Below are 5,089 nucleotides of genomic sequence, written 5' to 3' on the forward strand. Positions count from 1 at the left end.
AGCACATGCAAATGATTGTGTATCATCCAGCTAGTGAGAGAGAAAACTCATGCAGGAGTGTGCCTGCTTGTCAGTGGGTTATGCACCTTTCCAGACGTCAAATCTACATGGAGCAGCTGGAGAGGACAAGAGCAGGTTTGCAAAATATAGACAGAAGAGCTCTCCAGCCTAGTTTCCTGTCTGTTTCCACTTCTCTTTTCTTGAGCTGCTCCCTTCTATGCCCATGCGCACTATCCTGACTTCTCCCATCTGCTTACTTTGTGCCTTCCAACGCACAATGCGAACTACAGGTAGTGCTGCAGGGCCCACACCCTTTTACTTGCCATACAGAGCAGCTCTGGAGCTGTTACAGTGCCCAGCTTCTGCAAGAAATCAGCTTGAATGCTTCAGGGGCTGGGGCATAGCCAACATGAGCCCCACACCGAAGGAGGGTGGAGGTGTTTAATGCGAACTAGGGGTCATCCAAGCGCCGCAAAAGGCCGCCATGCCCTGCACGCCCCTTTTCTCTTTTCATATGCAGACGAGGGTTGAAGACAACTTTGACCCACTGCTTGGATGACATCACCATATGCAAATCCATCTGCTGCAGGCCTTCCCCCAGGAATGCTTGCACTAGTTGTTGCATTTGGTTTGTTGTTTGGGGGTGCTTCAGTATTAGGCAGCCTTCTGCCCTCCCATGTTCATCTGAAAATATGTGTTCTCCCTGCAGTTGTTGTCCCCAGATGAGAGTTCCCTTGTGCTGCCTCAGTTGAATCTTCTTTACTTGACAGAGATGTGCCTGAGCAGCGGCCCTCCCCAGCCCTATCCCAAATCATACTTATTTTGCATAGGAGATACCATGGTCATGAAGATTGTTCTCCCAGGGTGAGGTTCATTCATTGCATTCTGGGTATGCTGACCCCTGTGATTTCCCCAAATGTGGGAAACTTGACTGCATTATTTGTGGTAGTGGGGGACTGTGTTTGTGCTTTCCTCTGGTCAGCTCTGGTAAAAGTCAGATTTCTTTGTCTCAGATCTTCCTCTAGCCTTGTTCTTCTTTCGAGAGTTCCCTTGTGCTGCCTCAGTTGGATCTCCTTTACTTGACAGGGGGGTGCCCAAGCAGCGACCCTCCCCAGCTCTAGCCCAACTCCTACTTACCTGCCAGGTGAGATACTATGATCATGAAGGTGCTTCTCCCAGGGCAAGGCTCACCCATTGCACTCTGGGTGTGCTGCCCCTGTGATTTCCCCAAATGTGGGAAACTTGACTGCATAATTTGTGTTTCCACTGGTCGGCTTTCATATAATTCAGATCTCTTTGTCTCAGGTCTCTCTCCAGCCTAGTTTGCAGTCTGTTTCCACTTCTTTTTTTTGAGCCCCTCCCTTCTATACCCTTGTGCACTATCCTGACTTCTCCTCCTGTCTGCTTACTTTGTGCCTTCCAATGCACAATGCAAACTACAGGTAGTGCTGCAGGACCCACAAACTTTTACTTGCATTACAGAGCAGCTCTGGAGCTGTTACAGTGCCAAGCTGCTGCAAGAAATCAGCTTGAATGCTTCAGGGGCTGGGGCATTGCCAACATGAGCCCCACACCGAAGGAGGGTGGGGGTGTTTAATGCGAACTAAGGGTCATCCAAGCGCCGCAAAAGGCCGCCATTCCCTGCATACCCCTTTTCTCTTTTCATATGCAGATGAGGGTTCCAGCCAACTTTTGCCCACTGCTTGGATGACATCACTGTATGCAAATCCGTCTTCTGCAGACCTTCCCCCAGGAATGCTTGTACTAGTTGTTGCATTTGGTTTGTTGTTTGGGGGTGCTTCAGTATTAGGCAGCCTTCTGCCCTCCCATGTTCATCTGAAAATATGTGTTCTCCCTGCAGTTGTTGTCCCCAGATGAGAGTTCCCTTGTGCTGCCTCAGTTGAATCTCCTTTACTTGACAGAGATGTGCCTGAGCAGCGGCCCTCCCCAGCCCTATCCCAAATCATACTTATTTTGCATAGGAGATATCATGGTAATGAAGACTGTTATCCCAGGGTGAGGTTCATTCATTGCATTCTGGGTATGCTGACCCCTGTGATTTCCCCAAATGTGGGAAACTCGACTTCATTATTTGTGGTAGTGGGGGACTGTGTTTGTGCTTTCCTCTGGTCAGCTCTGGTAAAAGTCAGATTTCTTTGTCTCAGATCTTCCTCTAGCCTTGTTCTTCTTTCAAGAGTTCCCTTGTGCTGACTCAGTTGGATCTCCTTCACTTGACAGGGAAGTGCCCGAGCAGCGACCCTACCCAGCTCTAGCCCAACTCCTACTTACCTGCCAGGTGAGATACTATGATCATGAAGGTGCTTCTCCCAGGGCAAGGCTCACCCATTGCACTCTGGGTGTGCTGCTCTTGCGATTTCCCCAAATGTAAGAAACTTGACTGCATAATTTGTGTTTCCCCTGGTCGGCTATCGTATAATTCAGATCTCTTTGTCTCAGGTCTCTCTCCAGCCTAGTTTGCTGTCTGTTTCCACTTCTCTTTTCTTGAGCCGCTCCCTTCTATGCCCTTGCGCACTATTATGACCTCTCCTGTCTGCTTACTTTGTGCCTTCCAACGTCAATGCAAACTACAGGTAGTGCTGCAGGGCCCTCATCCTTTTACATGCTTTACAGAGCAGCTCTGGAGCTGTTACAGTGCCCAGCTGCTGCAAGAAATCAGCTTGAATGCTTCAGGGGCTGGGGCATAGCCAACATGAGCCCCACACCGAAGGAGGGTGGAGGTGTTTAATGTGAATTAGGGGTCATCCAAGCGCAGCAAAAGGCCGCCATGCCCTGCACATCCCTTTTTTCTTTTCATATGCAGACGAGGGTTGAAGCCAACTTTGACCCACTGCTTGGATGACATCACCATATGCAAATCCATCTGCTGCAGGCCTTCCCCCAGGAATGCTTGCACTAGTTGTTGCATTTGGTTTGTTGTTTGGGGGTGCTTCAGTATTAGGCAGCCTTCTGCCCTCCCATGTTCATCTGAAAATATGTGTTCTCCCTGCAGTTGTTGTCCCCAGATGAGAGTTCCCTTGTGCTGCCTCAGTTGAATCTCCTTTACTTGACAGAGATGTGCCTGAGCAGCGGCCCTCCCCAGCTCTATCCCAAATCATACTTATTTTGCATAGGAGATACCATGGTCATGAAGATTGTTCTCCCAGGTTGAGGTTCATTCATTGCATTCTGGGTATGCTGACCCCTGTGATTTCCCCAAATGTGGGAAACTTGACTGCATTATTTGTGGTAGTGGGGGACTGTGTTTGTGCTTTCCTCTGGTCAGCTCTGGTAAAAGTCAGAATTCTTTGTCTCAGATCTTCCTCTAGCCTTGTTCTTCTTTCGAGAGTTCCCTTGTGCTGCCTCAGTTGGATCTCCTTCACTTCACAGGGGGGTGCCCGAGCTGCGACCCTCCCCAGCTCTAGCCCAACTCCTACTTACCTGCCAGGTGAGATACTATGATCATGTAGGTGCTTCTCCCAGGGCAAGGCTCACCCATTGCACTCTGGGTGTGCTTCCCCTGTGATTTCCCCAAATGTGGGAAACTTGACTGCATAATTTGTGTTTCCCCTGGTCGGCTCTCGTATAATTCAGATCTCTTTGTCTCAGGTCTCTCTCCAGCCTAGTTTGCTGTCTGTTTCCACTTCTCTTTTCTTGAGCTGCTCCCTTCTATGCCCTTGCGCACTATTCTGACCTCTCCTGTCTGCTTACTTTGTGCCTTCCAACGCACAATGCAAGCTACAGGTAGTGCTGCAGGGCCCACACCCTTTTACATGCTTTACAGAGCAGCTCTGGAGCTGTTACAGTGCCCAGCTGCTGCAAGAAATCAGCTTGAATGCTTCAGGGGCTGGGGCATAGCCAACATGAGCCCCACACCGAAGGAGGGTGGAGATGTTTAATGCGAATTAGGGGTCATCCAAGCGCCGCAAAAGGCCGCCATTCCCTGCACATCCCTTTTTTCTTTTCATATGCAGACGAGGGTTGAAGCCAACTTTGACCCACTGCTTGGATGACATCACCATATGCAAATCCATCTGCTGCAGGCCTTCCCCAGGAATGCTTGCACTAGTTGTTGCATTTGGTTTGTTGTTTGGGGGTGCTTCAGTATTAGGCAGCCTTCTGCCCTCCCATGTTCATCTGAAAATATGTGTTCTCCCTGCAGTTGTTGTCCCCAGATGAGAGTTCCCTTGTGCTGCCTCAGTTGAATCTCCTTTACTTGACAGAGATGTGCCTGAGCAGCGGCCCTCCCCAGCCCTATCCCAAATCATACTTATTTTGCATAGGAGATACCATGGTCATGAAGATTGTTCTCCCAGGGTGAGGTTCATTCATTGCATTCTGGGTATGCTGACCCCTGTGATTTCCCCAAATGTTGGAAACTCGACTGCATTATTTGTGGTAGTGGGGGGCTGTGTTTGTGCTTTCCACTGGTCAGCTCTGGTAAAAGTCAGATTTCTTTGTCTCAGATCTTCCTCTAGCCTTGTTCTTCTTTCGAGAGTTCCCTTGTGCTGCCTCAGTTGGATCTCCTTCACTTGACAGGGGGGTGCCCGAGCAGCGACCCTCCCCAGCTCTAGCCCAGCTCCTACTTACCTGCCAGGTGAGATACTATGATCATGAAGGTGCTTCTCCCAGGGCAAGGCTCACCCATTGCACTCTGGGTGTGCTACTCCTGCGGTTTCCCCAAATGTTGGACACTTGACTGCATAATTTGTGTTTCACCTGGTCGGCTCTCGTATAATTCAGATCTCTTTGTCTCAGGTCTCTCTCCAGCCTAATTTGCAGTCTGTTTCCACTTCTCTTTTTTTTTTGAGTTGCTCCCTTCTATGCCCTGTCCAAGTCAGAAAAATATCACTATGCACACTGCCATATTTGCACCTCATGCGAGCTCCCGCTGCGCGTGCAAGAGCTCTCCCGTGCGTGCGCATACTCGCCTTCGCGGGCACCCGCAGGCGCACGATATGCGGATTTACGGTAGAGTTTGTATGCGTCTAGCGGGCGACTCAATCGATATATATTTTAACCATATAATGTATTTTGTAGATTATGGTCCCTTTGATAGATTCTGAAAGTTTAGTTAATGTAGCATGTTCAT

The 5,089-nt window shown here is 49.4% G+C and overlaps 8 non-coding genes across 8 annotated transcripts; all 8 read left to right on the plus strand.

Moving 5' to 3' along the window:
• The first annotated feature begins 813 nt into the window (after positions 1 to 813).
• LOC135004351 (U1 spliceosomal RNA) lies at positions 814 to 977 on the plus strand. The gene has a single exon (XR_010205136.1). It is a non-coding gene; the product is annotated as a U1 spliceosomal RNA (small nuclear RNA).
• A 152-nt stretch (positions 978 to 1,129) lies between these two features.
• On the plus strand, positions 1,130 to 1,292 carry LOC135004358 (U1 spliceosomal RNA). Its single transcript, XR_010205143.1, has one exon. It is a non-coding gene; the product is annotated as a U1 spliceosomal RNA (small nuclear RNA).
• A 673-nt stretch (positions 1,293 to 1,965) lies between these two features.
• On the plus strand, positions 1,966 to 2,129 carry LOC135004357 (U1 spliceosomal RNA). The gene has a single exon (XR_010205142.1). It is a non-coding gene; the product is annotated as a U1 spliceosomal RNA (small nuclear RNA).
• A 152-nt stretch (positions 2,130 to 2,281) lies between these two features.
• On the plus strand, positions 2,282 to 2,444 carry LOC135004354 (U1 spliceosomal RNA). Its single transcript, XR_010205139.1, has one exon. It is a non-coding gene; the product is annotated as a U1 spliceosomal RNA (small nuclear RNA).
• Positions 2,445 to 3,114: 670 nt separating this feature from the next.
• Positions 3,115 to 3,278, plus strand: LOC135004355 (U1 spliceosomal RNA). The gene has a single exon (XR_010205140.1). It is a non-coding gene; the product is annotated as a U1 spliceosomal RNA (small nuclear RNA).
• Positions 3,279 to 3,430: 152 nt separating this feature from the next.
• On the plus strand, positions 3,431 to 3,593 carry LOC135004352 (U1 spliceosomal RNA). The gene has a single exon (XR_010205137.1). It is a non-coding gene; the product is annotated as a U1 spliceosomal RNA (small nuclear RNA).
• A 670-nt stretch (positions 3,594 to 4,263) lies between these two features.
• On the plus strand, positions 4,264 to 4,427 carry LOC135004356 (U1 spliceosomal RNA). Its single transcript, XR_010205141.1, has one exon. It is a non-coding gene; the product is annotated as a U1 spliceosomal RNA (small nuclear RNA).
• Positions 4,428 to 4,579: 152 nt separating this feature from the next.
• LOC135004353 (U1 spliceosomal RNA) lies at positions 4,580 to 4,742 on the plus strand. The gene has a single exon (XR_010205138.1). It is a non-coding gene; the product is annotated as a U1 spliceosomal RNA (small nuclear RNA).
• The last annotated feature ends 347 nt before the right edge of the window (positions 4,743 to 5,089 follow it).

Source organism: Pseudophryne corroboree, unplaced genomic scaffold (genome assembly GCF_028390025.1).
Source record: "Pseudophryne corroboree isolate aPseCor3 unplaced genomic scaffold, aPseCor3.hap2 scaffold_1921, whole genome shotgun sequence".
NCBI classification, from domain to species: domain Eukaryota; kingdom Metazoa; phylum Chordata; class Amphibia; order Anura; family Myobatrachidae; genus Pseudophryne; species Pseudophryne corroboree.